Source organism: Cupressus sempervirens, chromosome 5 (genome assembly GCF_028749045.1).
Source record: "Cupressus sempervirens isolate cs-2001-9-10 chromosome 5, ASM2874904v1, whole genome shotgun sequence".
Taxonomy (NCBI): Eukaryota; Viridiplantae; Streptophyta; class Pinopsida; order Cupressales; family Cupressaceae; genus Cupressus; species Cupressus sempervirens.
Window position 1 is genome coordinate 810,392,277 of NC_143122.1, and position 17,790 is coordinate 810,410,066.

Here is a 17,790-nt window from a genome sequence, read left to right on the forward strand (position 1 = left end):
GCCAGCCAAACCAACAGCATGGGAAGAACAATGACCACACTTCATCCTATATAGACTATGGTAGCCTTATAGGTTGTATATCTGAGAAAGATCCTTCTGTCAATGTTATCAATATTTGAGGACCAGACAATGAGTGTGTGGTCACCACTTGAAGAGCACGATTTAACATCGCAGGCCCACCAGTTTCATCAGCACCATTAGCTCCATCAAAAATCTGGTACAATATCTTGGAACACCTTGGGAACATGCCAGCCCAAATATCCATTTTAGACCTTCTCCACACTAGTCCTGTGTACAAAGACATCCTTGACAATGCTCTCATAGAATCCTATGTCCCTTTTGATATCAATGCTACTGATTTTTGTAATCTTGTTGGACACCTTTCATCCTCATGTGCCCTGTCTTTCAAACCCACCGACATACCCATGGTTGAGCCAGATCACACCCTTCCACTTTGCATAGCCATCATGGTATCCAATTTTGCTGTGAAAAGAGTAATGATAGATAATGGATCAGCCTTGAACATTTGCACCCTAAAATTTATAAAACAAGCTGGGTATACTGAGGCAGATATGATCAGTGAGGTTATCACCATCAAAGCTTATGAAAACTTGGAAAGGACCACAGAAGGGACTATTTTGCTACCAATCAAGGTTGGGCTGGTCATCCAAGAGACAGTTTGCCATGTTGTTGATCTAAACCTACCATTTAACATCCTCCTCGGTCGCCCATGGATTCAAGCTATGAAGGCCGTTCCATCCACCTACCATCAGTGCATCAAATTTCCGCATCAGGGCACTGAGGTAACCATCCACACTGATCCAGAACCCTTTGCTTACTACAATGCAGTTGAAGCTTCATATACAAACCATTGCCCTGGAATAGACATCGGCACAGCTATCGCCAGCTCATCCCACACTTGTAATGACATAGAAACCATCCTTGCCTCCACCCTATCTACTGTAAAGATCAACAACAAAGGCTATGGAGAATATAGTCTATCAGATGCATTTGCTGTCGGAGCAATCCCACTTGATCCACATACCCATGGACGGCCAACATATCACAAAGCTAAGGAGATTCCACCTCCTCGATACAAATGGTTTGGCCCAACCACCTTTGTATCCTCAAAAATGCCTCTTCATGAGGAGCTCACTCTAGATATCAACAATTGGTTACATAAGGATGCCCCTCCAGGAAATCAAGTACGCCTTGATCACTTCAGCTAGAAGTATCCCCAACAACATAAGCTCATCACTGAAAAATGGAACTATCAAGGAGGTGGACTAGGAATAGAAGAAAGGGGCATGCAATGTCCCATCGAAGCACATAATTGGGAAACATTCACCGTGACCTTGTCAAAATCGAAGACATTCCTGAGGAAGTTGAAAAGAGAGCCTACGACGATATCCTAGACCAAATCTTCCTAGGAGACTCTGTTCTCCGAGAACTATCCATCCATCTCATTGACCTACCACTCGCTCTTCCACAACTCATAGATTGGGACCAACCAAGTGTCATACATATAGATGAGTTCGCATCAGAGGAAGCGCTTCTAGGATTCATGGGAGCCGAAACTCCTCATAAGAAGATAAAGCCAGATTTTGCCTACATCTACAAGCTAGATCCCAAGGGGTATTTTGGAGAAAATCCCCAACCTAGTTTTGATACACCCAAAAATGAAACTAAGGTAAATCTGGGACTAGCTAAGGCAGCGAAGAGAACCCCTCAGCAAGAAAATCCAGAGCCACAAGCAGAACATGAGGATTTAGTATTGCCTCCTCAAGATAATTGACTAGAGGTGTCTTCTATTCTAATAGAGGATACTAGAGAAGTCAACATTGGTTCTTCAGAGATCCCTAGAATTGTTCACATTGCTGCATCCCTATCACAAGACCAAGCTGACTTCCTCTTTGAGGTTTTATGAGAGAACATTGGCCGATTTGCATGGTCATATCAGGACATTCCAGGACATGACCCAAAGCTTGTAGTTCATCATCTTGCAGTCAATTCAAAGATCAAGCCCGTCAGACAAAAGCTTAGAAAAATGCACCCCAAGGTGGCATTACTAGTCAAAGCTGAACTAGAAAGAATGTTAGCTGCTAAGGTTATCTGACCTATCGACTACTCAGAATGGATCTCAAACATGGTTCCTGTCACTAAGCCTTCCGGTGACATTAGAATCTGCACTGATTTTAGAGATCTTAACAAAGCTTGTCCAAAGGATGATTTTCCCTTGCCCAACATAGATATGATTGTAGATCTTACAGCTGGACATGAAATTCTGTCCCTTATGGATGGATTTTTTGGGTATAATCAGATCAAGATTGCAGAAGAGGACCAGCATAAGATAGCATTCACTACCCCTTGGGGAACCTTTTGCTACACCATGATGCCTTTTGGCCTAAAGAATTCTGGAGCTACCTATCAAAGAGCTATGACAGCCATTTTCCATGATCTTATCCATAGCATTTTAGAGGATTATGTGGACGGTATCCTAGTCAAATCTCACACCTTTATGGATCATCTTGCTGACCTGGAGAAAGTCTTTGATAGGTTGGCCCAATATCATCTCATGCTAAATCCCAAGAAGTGTGTCTTTGGGGTCACATCTGGCAAGCTTCTAGGCTTCATAGTTTCTAAACGAGGTATAGAGATCGACCCCAAAAAGGTCAAGGCTATCTTAAACATGCCTCCTCCCCAGACACTATGACAGCTTCGCTCTCTTTAGGGAAAACTTCAATCTGTCCAGCACTTCATCTCCCAACTTGCAGATAAGTGTACACCATTTTCACACTTGCTAAAGAAGAATGAGAACTTCAAGTGGGATCTTTTATGTTAGCGCAACTTCAACCAGCTCAAGCAGTATCTCACCAATCCCCCTATCTTGGTTCCACCAGTTCTTGGTCGTCCCTTGATCTTGTATATATCAGCAACACCTGCTGCCCCAGGGGCACTTCTAGCACAACATGATGATTATAGCAGAGAGAGAGCCATCTACTATATCAGTAGAACCCTAGTTGGTTATGAACTCAATTACACTCCTATGGAAAAAGCTTGTTTGGCAGTTGTTTTCTCAACTCAAAAGCTTCGCCACTACATGCTAAGTCATACCATCCAACTAGTCTCTAAGATTGATCCTCTCAAGTATATGCTCTCTAGAACAGCACTCACAGGTCGGCTAGCAAAATGGGTTATCCTACTAAGTGAGTTTGACATCGAGTATGTGGACAGAAAGACAATCAAAGGGCAAGCTATAGCAGATCACCTAGCTGATGCACCTCTAGTAGATGCATATCCTTTGCTCACAGAATTCCTAGACGAGCATATCTGCCTAATTGAAGAACAACCCCCATGGAAGCTTTATTTTTATGGCTCATACACCTCTCATGGATCAGGGGCAGGAATATTATTAGTTACACCTCAAGGAGATTACATTCCAAAAGCCTTCAAGCTACAATTCCCTAGCACCAACAATATAGCAGAATATGAAGCTCTTGTAGCAGGATTAAAGATAGCTGCAGAATGGAATATCACTGAGTTACAAGTCTTTGGTGATTCCCAACTGATCATCAAACAAGTCTTAAATGAATATCAAACCAAAGATGAAAAGCTATTACCCTACAAAGAGCTAGTTGATCAGTTGACCCAGCATTTTACAAAGCTTCAGTTTACACAAGTGCCTCGAATGTAGAACAAGGCAGCAGATGCCATGGCCACTATCAGCTCGCTCTTGGAAATTCCCCAAGAAGCTATGCAGTATGAGTTTTTAGTTGAGCAGTTCCTCACACCTGCCTATGCGAATGAGGATTCAAACCGTGTTTGTATCTTGGTTGGTCCCCAATCCCCTTGGTACCATGAAATTCATGCTTACCTTAACGATGGTATCATATCCCCTCACCTAACACGTACCCAACGCTAGAACCTCATCCAAAAATCATCCCGCTATGTTATCATAGCCAATACCCTATATCGTCGGGGTTATCACGATACTCTCTCTTGATGTTTAGATGAAAATGAGGCCGCGATGGCATTAAAAGAAGTACATTCTGGACTTTGTGGTGCCCACATGAGTGGTATTTTCCTAGCATGACAAATCCTTAGAGCAGGCTACTATTGGCCTACCATTGAAGAAGACTCTTGTGACTTTGTCAGAAAGTGTCTCCCATGTCAGCAGCATGCAAATCTTGTGCATGCTCCAGCATAGGATCTAAAACCTATTGCAACACCTTGGCCTTTTGCTTGTTGGGGCCTTGATCTAGTTGGAAATATCACACCTCTCTCATCTGATGGACATAAATGGATAATAACAACTACAGACTATTTCACTAAGTGGGTGGAAGCAGTCTCCCTAGTCTCAGCTACAGGAGTTCAGGTCTCCAAGTTGATCTTGTACCACATTGTTTGCCGCTTCGGCATCCCATCCACCATCTTCACTGACCACGGAGGTAACTTTGAAAATCTCAACATGGAAGAATTATGCACTTCCCTCCGCATCCATCATCACTTTTCTAGCCCATATTTCCCACAAGGTAACGGCTAGGCAGAGGCAACTAATAAAACCCTCCTCAAAATCCTAAAGAAAGTTGTCAATGATTCCGGCCGTGATTGGCACCTTCAAATAAATCTGGCTCTATGGGCCTATCGAACTTCCTTCTGTACATCCACAGGCACAACTCTATACTTCCTAGTCTATGGTGCTGAACGGTATTACCTATAGAAGTTGAACTTCCCTCACTATGCATATCTTTGCGAGGGAAAATCTCAGATGAAGAATACAGAGTAGCTCGACTCACCCAGCTAGATCTCTTAGACGAGAAGAGACAACAAGCCTATGACCATCTCACAGTCTATCAAACTTGTCTCAAAAGGAATTTCAACAAGAAGGTGCTCCCACGACACTTTCAGCCAGGTGACATGGTCCTCAAAGAAAATATGAAAGTCCAAGCCGATCGAGAAAAGAAAGGCAAGTTTGAACCTACATGGCTTGGTCCCTATGTGGTTACTGTCTCCTTTGGCTCCGGAGCCTATCAATTATCTACACCAGAAGGAGAACTCTTGAATGATCCCACTAACATCATTCATCTCAAGAAGTTCTATGCTTGAAGATCCTTGGTATACCCAGCTTTTGAAAAATACAAGAAAAAAATAGTAAAGAGAAATAAGCGTCCAATGGTGAAAACTTGGCAATTCAAGCGCCTTGGATAGGTACCTTGGTGAAAACCTGGTAATTCAGGTGCCTTGTGTGCTAAAGACTAATCCATTATCTATCACTATCCTATCCCTCATCCATCCACCCACCATCCCATAAAACACCTGCTCATTCCCTTGGTGTTCCAATCAAATATCCAAAATCTGACGGAGCTTGTCAATACCTCATGTACAGCTTGTAAATCTTGTACCAAAGCTTGTATTATACCTTGTAAATCTTGTACCATACCTTGTATATATCCAAATCTTGTCCAAATCTTGTACCATATTCCAGCTTGTAAATAATCTTGTATCCTAGCCTATATCCTATCACATGCACACACAGAATCCCATTTTCCTTAAGCTTTTCACAAACCATCTACCTGTCCACCTATCAACTATTATAGACATCCCATCCTTCACAAACATTTCCATCTCACAAAAAAAAAGAAAACATGAACAAACTTGTACATTTGTAACATATCTTAGTCTGTTAGCTTGTACATCCTCTTTAGCTTAGTATCATTGTATCTATCCAGCTTTCATGTTAGTTCATCCTTGGTCAACATCTTGCACACATCGCACACCTTGGTTAGCTAGATCTCCTGTCACCAAAGTGTTATCCTTCTTAGTTCAGCTTGCCAAATGCATCACTCATCTAGATCCATCAGCTTTGGTGCTCTCTGATAGATCCTTGTAGGATATAGCTTTCCTCATGTCTGATCTTGGTCCGTTAGTACCTTGTCCTACCCATCTCATTGGCAAACAGTTCTCTTTTGGATTTTCACTTTCTTTTGATTTGGGATCTTCCCTTTTGGGTCTTGAAATATCTTTTCCAAGCAATCTCCTTGTTCCCTCCTCAAGGTTGCCATGATCTTCCATATCATGGTATGCTGCGAATGGGGAAATTAGAGCGTAAGGTCTTGATCAAGTCTTTTGCTTGTTTTCTTTTTCTGCTTGTGGGTTACCTATTGTCGTTTCCACGCTGCTTCCTCTGGGATTCATGTGTGATACTGGGGCAATCCTTGCGTGTTTGTTTCGAGTCAGTTTGTCAGTCCTCTAGACGGTTGGTGAAAAGGCCTTGATGTTCTTGGTAACCTTGGCAATTAACCAATAGTCCTATAGCAAATCTAGTGCTCAACTATATGGTGGTACTTCTCTTTGAAGTATCCCCCCGCTCAAAAAGCTTCAATGGATTCCCTTCATCTCCATTATCCCCCATCCATATCCTACATCTGTCGCTCCTACCCCAACTTATGCATCAGTATCTCTTTGAATCACTCCTCACGCTTAGCTTTAAGGATCCACAATCCTAGTCTTAGGGATCCACCAATCAAATCAATCCACCAAGCCTCATCTTTCGAGATCCACAATCCTAGTCCTAGGGATCTCCAAAACCCATCTTCCACCAGTCTGACTCTTTGAAATCTTGTTGCATCAGCTTTATCATTCTATCATCCATCTCTCTACCATGGATTCCTTTTATAGAACTCCGCTCCTCCATCTCCCCCCCCAATCCTAGAAAGTCTTAAGCTTGCTTTACTATTGTGCCTCTGATTTCCCTTTATCATTCTCCTGTAGTGAGAGTTTGAGCTAGTTCAGCCCCTTCTCTTCGCCAACCTACATCTCAACTCATCTCAATTTCTTGTACTTTTCAAGAAGTCGTCGAGCCTCATTTCTCTCTCCGCCGCCTTCTTGAGGGGGCATCATCTAAGTCTAGTCTCTCCTCTTCTTATCCGAGACTGGGGCAACCTTGTTGCTAAAACATCTTCCTCGTGTCATCTTCATTCGAACTTCTTTGAAATAGTGTTGTCTCAACACTATGTCAAAGAGGGGCAAAATGTAGACACCTAAATTTGATTACACTACTTTGGTAATCTAATTTAGCCATCTCTAAAGGCATCATTAATTAAATTCTTATTTAATTAATCCTTTGCCATCCCTAGTTGATTAATTTAATTAATCATCTATAGTCCTAATTGATAAATCAAATAATCTATTATTTATCAATTAAATCCTATTCTTCTATCTAATTCCAAAAATCCCCATTTATTAAATAAATCTATTTGATAAATGAAATCCTCAAATTCAAAAACCCCTAACCTATCTCTAAACCTCCATTTAGCCTAATCCACCCCATCCACCCATACTAACCAAGCTTAGGCACTAACTCACCCACCTTCATTAATGCCATCCACTTGCACATCTCTAACATCCCTAATCTAATCCTAAACCCAAGCCTAATCCACCCTCTAATGTTGTCACATTCCTTAAACAAGTTTAAGACTTTCCTAATCCAAACCAAAGTCTCTCCTCAAAAAACCCAACCACTAAGTCATGAGTGCTCTTACAAAACATAAAAGACTCTTACAAGCCCACTCATGACTCTTACACCCATCTTCCACACTCTTCCCTCTTCCACACTCATTCCTCTTACATCCCTCTTACATACTCAACCCCACTCATCATGCCTTTAACCAACCCTTTACCGTACCCTCTCACACTCATCCTCCTTGTGACAAGTGTCACCTTCCCATTGGTGCTAAACAAGCACAATCCATGTGCTCCCCTTTGAGTGCATCTTAGACCTCCTTAAGCCTTCATCCATACTTGCATCTAAGCCCTCCATCTCTCTACCCCTTAGCCTATAAATTGAATCCCATCCCAAGCCATTTCATCAACAATCTTTAAGCTAAAGTTACCATGCTATTTTGAGAACCAAAGCCATCAATCTTACCCTTATAATGCTAAATTGAGAGCTCACAAAGCTACCAATTTTCCATTACCCATCTCCATTGAAGCAAGCTTTTGAGCATCTTGAGCATACATCCACAGCAAAAGAACAAATCTACAGAATCCAGAAAGCATGGAGTGTTTTCTCTTGTGAGGTTTGCACTTCTGGTTTGCTTTCTTTGTCTAAGCATATATGTGAATTTAGTTTTTGGTTTGTGAATGTTTACTTTATTTGTTAATGTTCTTTGCATACTAATTCTTGTTCTACAATGATAAGTGTAATAACCATTAAATAATGCTGGACAGAATAACTAAGATTACCTGATAATGAAACTCTATATGTTCAACCTAGGGACTTGATCAAAGGATTTATAGAATAGTTTACTTGCCGAATTAGGGAAGATGACTTAACATTTTCTCTTCTAGGAGGTAACAATGAATGTAGGTTAAAATGATGATAAGAAAGATGATTACATTTGAAACTCGTGTTTAAAGCATGATGACACAATTTTGAAAACATGCTAATAGAGTGAGGAAGTAACCCTAGAAACTTACTCACAAACCCCTCATCATGTGATAAATGTCAATATGTTTAACTTGATTGAAAAATACTGGTTAATAATTCTGCATATTAGTGATTCTCACTTAAGACATGTGTACTGCAATCCATTTCATAGGTTTTGATTGTTTAATGATTATAAGAATGGTGATAGTACTTAGATTGGTAATTTCATTATGATAAGAAAGATAAATGTTAATATCCATATGTTGAACAAATAAAAATTAATTAGATATATATATATATATAGATGGAAGTTAAATGAATATGACATGGCAATGCTTCTTTTTATAGTAGTTAGAATGGAAATGATTAGATGAAGCTAAATGTATATGTTAACATGACTTATGAGACATTGGATTTATCCTGCATTTATCTGTATGTATTTGTATACTATTTTATCGAGCTACTAATGTTTAAGTTGAGTGTGCAGGGAAGTTGAACCATGGAGATAAATGGGGGAAACAAGGTTCAATCTTATGTGAACATGGTAAAGCCAAGGTGAATCTTTGGAAGATTCAAAACCTCATTGTATTGTGTTTATTTTGTAATGTGATTGCATATGAGTGTTATAGTCTAAGAGCATGATTAATTAGAGACATGTCATTGTGATGTGTAAAGTGTTTTTGTGTGTGTGTCCTTTGACACTTGTGTTGTCTATGTGTAAATGACATGTCAAATAGGATTCTTCGGCATGAAGTCACTTAATATAAGCCTAATCCTCATTAGGAAACCAATTAATCCACCTTGGAGAGTGCTAGGAGGAGTCGCCTTCTTGATGGAATTCAAGTTGAAATTTGATAGGAACTTTAGAGAGCCTAAAGTGATTCCCAAGTCTTAATTTTGTGAAAATAAGTTACCCGCTTGGTAATAGTATGGGTTGGGGATTTAAATATAAGCAAAAGTTGGTCTAGGGGACTTAGGAGACCCTCAAAAATAGTATTTTCCAAGCCAATTCGAAAATTAGATTGCCACGTGACTTCTTCCCCATTACACCACTTGGTTAAGGTCTTAATGGTGGAAAGATGAAAGAAAGTAAGAGGGGTAGGTGAGGATGAAAGTGAAGGTCTTTATAGGGAGCTTGTGCCAACCTTGTTAGTTGCTTACCCACTCTCTAATTGTAGAGACACATATGGTTATGGGAGAAAAGTTTAGAAGCCAAGGAAAAACAAAAAGAGATCTGGATCACCAGTTCAAAGCCATAGTTTGAAGGAGGTAAGTGCTTCTTGCCATGTTTTTTCATTTCATGAAGTTGAAATTGGCTGTTTTAAGAATGCTTCTCGTAGGATTTATGTGTGTAGTATGGAATCATGTGTTGTCATTGGAGTTTTGTGTTGTGTTGTGTTGTGATGGTGTCTGTTGTTTCATGAATTTTTCTGAAGCTTCTTCTTTGATTTCTTTACATTGTTTGAGTGTTGTATTTGTTCACGGGTGTGAAGGCTTCACTCACCCTTGGGAGGGAAGAGCAAGCCTTGGGTGAAGGGGTTAGTTGGTCTTGAAATGTAGTTGAGAGCATTAGAGTGTGAAATCCATTGTATGCCAAAATTGTTCATGGATTTCTTATGGTGTGAAGGAAAAGATGAGGTGGAAAGAAGGTTATGTAGTTGATGGTAGTATGATGGGAGAATTCTTGTGAATAGCCCCAAAAGGGCATGAAATTATTGTTTAATGAAAGCCCGAAAGGCATGGAAATTAATGATCTATGAAAGCCCCGAAAGGGCATGAAAACTGTTGCTTCAGCTTCTATATGATATGGCAAGTCTCCTACTTGAGAGCCCACCTTCACCCAATGTTTATGATTCCATTTGTGAATCATTGTGAAAACCACGGTTGGGGGAGTGAATGTGTTGCAACATGTTGTGATATTGTCAGTTCTTGTTGTTGTGATGATGTTTGGATGTATCCCGATTGAGCCTTGTTTCCCCTAGCGTGGGGGTGGTCTCTTTGAGGCCTAGGTTGGGAGGTGAGCCTCCATGGTTCCCAATTTGCCTTTCTTTTGCAGTTTTTCACTTGAAGAGTTTGGAAATTTGATAGTCAAGAAGTTCCTTATTTGCATGGAGAAAGACACCTTTATGGTTGGTGTTAGAATGGAGAAGTCAACTCTTTCTTGTGATGAGCATTCATTATGTGGCAATGTGGTATCAGTGGCTTCATGTAGAAAGGTTTTGAGATATCTTGTTGTGTGCTTCTTCATTGTGTAGTTGAGTAATGTTCCACCACCTTGTGATTATTGATATTGTATTGATTGTGATCTTGGTTTAACATTGCTTAAATTTTTGGTATATGTTGAGAAAAAAAAAATTGTATCGGGTTAAATCATGGAAAATGAACTGAGCATTATTATTTGCTTTCTTCTGTTTCTCAAAATTGCATGGGAATAAGATTAGTTGTAGATGTTCTATAATAGAAGTAAAATTTATTGTGAGATAGTGCATTGGAAAGGGAAGGAATGATAAATAGTATAATTGTTGAGAATAGATGATAAGGAAGTTCCTTAATGTATACTTGATGTTCTGAAAATCAGTTTAAGAAACCTTGAGTTTTTCTTGCAAATAAGATTGTTTTTTTTTTATAACAGTATACTAGATGTTCTATGTTAAATTTGTTAGTTAAAAATGGATGTTGATGATGTGCAATGTAGTACTAGACCATTATAAATTCAACCTTAATAAGCAGGGAGAATGTCTGAAAGAACTAGACAATAAGTAAGCTAAAAGAGACCTGGAGTTGCATAAAAAGCATTCTGGAAAATGTATGGATAGATAAAAAAATAAAATCATTCTATTACAGAGTAATAAAATAATAAACTTTCCATAAAATAATAATATGTGGTGTGGCAAGCAAGAGATAACTATTTCAAAAAAAACTCTAATTTAATAAAATTCAAACTTAGCCTTTATTAGATGTGACTCTATATTCAAACATGGCAATACAAATCCCATGAGCAGCAAAAATGGCGACCATGCACAAAGGTAGGTGATGAGTATTATATTAAACAAGACAAATACCATAATACGTCTTCTTTATTCAAACATTCTTTTCTTCCTCCTTAGCGCCTACTCCTAGGCATGGAGAAATTAAGACTTCCTAGGCCCTCTTTCCACTCACGCCTAGAAATATATATCTAACATGTGGCAGCAAGAGGCTTAGAACATAAGTAGAGCTTAATAAAGTTTGTTTAAAATTTATAACTTATGTTTTAGTTAAGGCTTATAAATAATATATATTAGGATGAAATTAGGGTCTAGTGTAGTTATTTTAAATGTAAAATGAAATGGTAGCCTAAATAAATGGTTCAAAGAAATTAAGGATAGAGTTTATGATTTAAAGACTTTGATTTAGTTGCTTGAAATGTAGATTATTTTTTAAATAAATGAATAATTATTGTTAGGTTATTGTCAAGTAATACTGCTAATACTAATAGTGATTAATGATGAATAAATAAATAAATAAATAAATAAATATATATATATATATATATATATATATATATATATATATATATATATATATATATATATATATATATATATATATATATATATATATATATATATATATATATATATATATATATATATATATATATATATATATATATATATATATATATATATAAATAAAAAAGTAAATTAAACAAATATTGGGGTTAATTCTTATACATGTCTTATTTTAAAGATAATTTGAGTAAGTTATAAATTGATCATAGATAGTTAAAGGGGGGGGTATTTCAAGTAATAATTATAATAGAATTGAATAATAATGGAAATAAAATAAAATGAAATAGACTTGATATTAATAAAACAAAAGAGGTAAAATTCACATAGCATCTTCTTGACATAATCTTGGGTCTTTCAATAATGCAAAAAAATTGAAAACCACGCATCAAGTCGGGACATCTCATATAGAGTACAAAAAGGATTAGAGCTCCCAACTATTTCACCCTACAGATAATTGCAATTAACTCGGTAAATGACTAACCACCACAAGGGAATCTCGAGATCCAATTTCAAGTGAACAACTTTGTACCACTAACAAACAAATTGATTAATGATTCATCTTCGCATGGCAATCCTCAGTACTAATATGAATCACATCATAGTTTCTCGGTTTGAGTGCAAAAGAATAAGGGCTCATAATCTAAACCCCAGGTGGAGCCATCTTGTTCTGTTAGCAAACTTAAACAACTCCAAGTTTAAATATGAATAACATATCCAATTGACAAATTTAGAATAGCCAAGTAATTTTCCTAATCTTCATTGTAAACTGTTAGCTTAAAATGCAACTCACACATTTAATTATACACAATAACAACCAAGTATAACCGCAACCTGTTAGGAGTGTAAAACCTTTCATAGTGTACACCACATCATTAAACTAAATAATAGATGTTAATGCATTTAAAAAAAAAAAAATTGTTGTGTTCTTCCATTAAAATTTAGGGCATGACATCGATGCTAACTCTTGAGCATGCCTTAGTACTTATGAGCCTTTAAATGGATCTTTCAACACTATGTCCACACTATTTGATCATTGGGCTTGAGATTTGGCTCAAGTTCATACAACTTTAGACCTCTAAAAATTTGAATGAGACTCACTCTAGCTTCTACCCACAAGTTCACAGGCCTTTGGGTATTGGCAAAATCATGTTCATAGCCTATTAATCATTGTCATGACTTCATGCTTTGGATATGCACTTATAGAGTTCACTCAAAAAGAAAAACAACTTGAAAGCTCAAAAACCATGGGATATGGGATGCTAGGGCAAGATAACAAAGAATGAAATGCAGAACATTTACTTCTCATCAGGAGGATGCTAGAACACACCCCACCATGCCTAGATCACCTAAACCCTATGCACACTAGAAAAATAGGAAACCTACTTAGAAAGATTAGGTAAGGGTAATGCAAGGGAGACCTAGAAAAAAATAAAGTAGAGTACTTCAAGATAGATGAGAAATAAGTGACCTAAAACATACTTAGACACATCTCTCTTGGAAACACACTCACCTCTACCAATGACTTCAAGCCTTTAAAGGGTAAGAAAAAAACTTGGCAACAAGGCATTAGATTGGTATTAGAGCATCAAACATGCCATCCTATAGGGTGTAATAAAAATAGATATACATAAAAATATTAACACATGTGGGAGAGAGAGACACGTAGCTTTTCCACAAACCCATTTTCCTTCTATCCGAAATTGTAGCATGGGGAGTTATCCTTTTTCTAGTTTGTGCATTGCATTCTTTCTCTTTCCAGCTAAGGCTTTTAATACTACATCTCCTTTATATTGGGCTCATATTCCATCACTAACTTCTCTAGATGTATCTTTTGAGCATCTCTGAAGGGTATTTGTATTTTAGGGTAACTTGAATTTCTATTCTCAATGCCCCTAGAGAAGTAGCCCTTCTCATTGGTTTAGGGTACAAAAATCCTTTCTCATCAACATTTTTTGGACTAGAGTAAAACTATAGCACTTCATTCTTTCACCTTCATCTAATGGTCTCGATGCTAAATCTTGAGCATGCCTTACTACTTATGAGCCTTTAAATGGATCTTTCAACATTGTGTCCACACTATTTGATCACTGGGCTTGAGATTTGGCTCAAGTTCATACAACTTTAGAAATAGAACTAAACAACTTCATCTCCATGAATATGTAGCTAAAAAATCATAGACCTGCATTCCCTCATAGGACTTGATCTTATCTCCAAAAATTTGAATGAGACTCACTCTAGCTTCTACCCACAACTTCACAAGCCTTTGGGTATTGGCAAAATCATGTTCATAGCCTATTAATCATTGACATGACTTCATGCTTTTGATATGCACTTATAGAGTTCACTCAAAAGGAAAAACAACTTGAAAGCTCAAAAATCATGGGATACGGGATGCTAGGGCAAGATAAAAAAGAATGAAATGCAAAACACTTCTCATCAAGAGGATGCTAGAACACACCCCACCATGCCTAGATCACCTAAACCCTATGCGCACTAGAAAAATAGGAAACCTTCTTAGAAAGATTAGGTAAGGGTAATGCAAGGGAGACCTAGAAAAAAAGAAAGTAGAGTACTTCAAGATAGATGAGAAGTAAGTGACTAAGTGACCTAAAACATACTTAGACACATCTCTCTTGGAAACACACTCACCTCTACCAATGACATCAAGGCTTTAAAGGGTAAGGAAAAAACTTGGCAACAAGGCATTAGACTAGTATCAGAGCATCGAACCTACCATCCTATAGGCTGTAATGAATGATTTCATTAGGAACTTTTTTACATAAGTTTTATAAGAATTAGTGAGATCTTCAAGAATAACAGAAGTTTAGTTCAATTATTCTAGCATCCATTTTTTTCTTTAGAGTATTGGCAAATAGTACCTTAATTTGTTTTGATTTGTGCCGAGCTTATAGGTTGTATAGCCTAAAGCTATAGTAAACTTCACTGGTGAAGGTATGAGCATTTTAGGCTAGGATATATAGTTTGAATATCATATCTATAATATGGAGGAGAAGAAATAACTTTGTATTAAATAATCAATTATTATTAATAATATAAATGGGGTTGGGATATAAATTTTTAAATATTCCAAAAAAATGGGACATTACATATTATTGGCAACGTTAGTTATACAAGCTTCTACCTTGTTAAGAGAGGAGGTAATATCCAACTTTTGGTTACAAAAGATTCATTTGTTCATTTCTTTCCATGTTTCCCAAAATAGAATTGATGAGGAACATTTCCACCGTTACTATATATCTCGAAGGTTCCATGTTTTGGCCAACTTCTTAAGAAATCTGACTAATTTAAAGGAAAAACTAATAGTTAGTTTAGTTTCTTGCTTAACTTGTACCATCAAGTTTTAGTGAAAGAGCACATGTAAAGTAAATTTTCAAAGGTTTCCAAATTGTTTTTGCAAAGTGAGCATCTAAAATATCCCATTTTGGCAAATTTTTCTACTATTAAAATTTAAATACTTTTACCTAGTTTCCCATAATAAAATGTCTGCTTTTGGTAAGCATACTGGATCCCAACATAAGTTCAGAGTAGTATCAATCTTGTCCCATTGTAGCAAATTTATAATCTCATAACCTAGTTTGACTTTGTAATTTCCATCATTTGAGGTTCCCCATATAAGTTTATCTTCCCTTTCTTTATGGTTTGTTTGTCTATTACTTAGGAGTTTTTAAAAAATATTTCTTTCTTCTAATGCTAGAGGTGTATCATTAAATATTTTCATTGCCATCCCCCATATTGATTGTTATTGATTTTGGCATTATAATCACTTACATACTTACCCCATTGGATAGTTAGCATATTTTTTATATTTATAAGTAAATTAGTGCTATCTAGAGAGGGAATCCCATCCCATGTATCCTCCCAAGATAAGGTGAATTTCCTTAAACATATATCCCAAGTCATATTTTTAGTTATTAATGGTTTAAATCTCTCATATAATTCCAAATTCTAGAGACTTTTGGTGTATTAATAATTTTAAACAAAGATAGGGGATTGTTACTAATTATATGTTTATGATGTAGAATGTTATCCCATCTAATATTATATCCTTTGAACATTCTCTAGTCCAATTTTTCTTCGAGAGTCTTAGTTTGCCAACCTAAAGATTTTAGACCTAGTCCTCCAAACTCTTTAGGTTTACAAATAATCTACCATTTAATCAAAGCTTGTTTTTAATTTTCTCTAGTACCTTGTGTAATGTTCCCTTTTCTAGTTCATTACTATTGTCACATTCCTAGCCCTTTTCTCTATGCCATCGTAGGCTCAATAGGAATCTTTGAGGTATTAGAGTGGGTTTTTGTCAAGGTCTTTACAATTTTAAGCTAGGTAGAGTGTTTTATCTAGGTTTCTAAGATACTAATTATAGTATGTTAGTTGAGTTTGTATTTTGGTATTTTAGAATTGGATTTGGAGTGATTCATCAAGATCTTTCCATAGAGCTATCACACCAATTATATTGAATTTAGTTGGTGGTTCAATTTTATGCCAAAGATGCATTTAGACTATTTATTATACCACTTTTCTTTTACATGGAGACACTAATTAAAGTGGAATAATAAGATAGGGAGAAATATGAAGAGTCAAGTAGGGGGAAAATGAAAAGACATAGGGATAGTTATAAAAGGACATAAATGTGTTCATTTTGGTTATGCTTGGATATTTGTTAGGACTTGATTTGGATGTTGAACTCTCTTGGAGAGTCAATTGGAAGCTTCACTTTTCAACTTGCTTGGAAGAAAAAAACCCACAAGTCAGAAGGTGATTGATAAAAACCCATCATAGTAGAGGCATCATTTCAGGTGTCTCACTTGCATTTTTTTGTATCTTTGATTTTTTACTTTTTCCAATTTGGCTATGTCTCTTTTTGTAAGATTGGAATTGGGTGGTAATAAGAGTTATTGTGTTGCTGATGTATAATGCAATAACAATTCTAAGGTTGTTATAATCTATGATAGTGCTAAACATGATGGTTATTTGTTGAATCTTTGATAGAATTAGTTGCAAGATTTGTTGTTTATTATTTTGTGGCTTTATATTTGAGAGTTTGAAGATGATACCGAATTGGGGCATTAGAGTGGTATTAGAGCATTGAAGCTTCCATCTTGTAGGATGTAATCAATGGTTTCATTAGGAACATTTTTTATATAAGTTTTATCAGAATTGGTGAGATCTTCAAGAATAATAGATTTACAATTTGATTGTTCAAGCATCCATTTTTGGCTTGAGAATATTCACAAATAATACCTTATCTTGTTCTAATTTGGGCCGACCTTATAGGTTGTAGAGCCTAAAGTTGTTTTAAACTTCACTTGGTGAAAGAATGAACATTTTAGGTTAGGATATATAGTCTAAGTATTATATTTGTAATATGTAGTCTAAAAAATAACTATTCAACCCTATGTATTTTGCATAGAGGTTAAGGTTTATGCAAACCCTTTTGTAGGAATTAAGTGCCATGAGTCTCAACTTTCTTAGATGTATAGTGGAAGCTCACTTTTCATCAAAAGTAATAAAAAATTCTCTCACAATTGAAAGAAAGGACATAGGGAGTTGAAATGATGGCTATAGGAATAGGTTTCATTCTTTCCATAATTCAAATAAACTCCTAAAGATGATGTTGAACTCATAACACATAGGTTGGCAATTTTTGTACAGAATAACCAAAGTTGGCAAGAGTATATGACCATTCATTATAACAATTGTTGGAACTACCATAATTACCAGATGTGTATGGGTGAGAAATAAAACCTTTTCTATGATTAGTAGAAACAAAAGGATGATTTAATTATT